The sequence below is a fragment of the Parus major genome, chromosome 19 (assembly GCF_001522545.3).
Source record: "Parus major isolate Abel chromosome 19, Parus_major1.1, whole genome shotgun sequence".
Taxonomy (NCBI): Eukaryota; Metazoa; Chordata; class Aves; order Passeriformes; family Paridae; genus Parus; species Parus major.
Genome location: NC_031787.1, coordinates 5672257 through 5673204, shown reverse-complemented (window position 1 = coordinate 5673204; position 948 = coordinate 5672257).

The following is a 948-nucleotide window of genomic DNA, read 5'->3' as shown; positions in this document are numbered from 1 at the left end:
ATGTCTTTGAGCTTCCCAATCAGAGAACTGAGCACTGCCTGAAAAGTGCTTTTGGAAAGAGCTTGTGAATGCCTCTCTCTGGGGTCCCTGCTCCCAAAGCCTCACTCCAGCTTCCTGAGGCCCAGTTGCTCCCACACTGGATAGGAAGGGAGGTTGTCCCAGCACTGACATGGCAGGGCTTATCCTGAAACCATCTGTCCCAGGATTCTTGCTGTGTGTGACATCCCAAAGCTGGACACCAGTGGAAAGGGTGTAACAAAGACTGTGCTGCTGTCACTGCTGGGTGTGCTGGGAGATGCTCATTGTTAACCATGGGCTGTCTCCTGGACAGAGCAGCCACTGTCCTCTCAGTCAGTCCCTGCAGGCTGACAGCTCTCGCTGGGGACAGGTGCTGAGGGAGAAGCTGCAGAATGGCTCCACAGACAGCTCTGCCATGGCCAGTTTGGTATTCCCCGCACCGGGGCCAGCCGGCACCAGTCACCCTGCTCCGGCCGGCAGCCTGGAGCCTTCCCTGTTTGGATCCCTGTTCCTAATGGGATTCTTCCCAAAAGGAGAACCCCAGGAGTGCGTGTGTGCATTGTGGTCTGCGTGTGCCCCCAGTGCGAGCGCACAACACGTGAGTGTATGTGAGGGTCGGGGTGTGCGTGCGGGCAGTGCCGGCTGGACGGACGGTGTGTGACCGTGACACACCGGGGGCTGTGCACACACCGGGGGCTGTGCACACACCGGGGGCTGTGCACACACTGTGGGCTGTGCACACACTGGGGGCTGTGCACACACCGGGGGCGCGTCTGCGGGGGTTGCGGGCTCACCGCCGTTCCCGGCTGCGTGCGGGCGGTTGGGCCGATCCCAGGTGCGCACCGGGCTGTGTGTCCCGCTCCGCACGGTGGTCACAGCCGGGTGGGGGTGTGCAGCGGGTGGGTGGGGCCGTGTCCCCGCTCCGTTCGC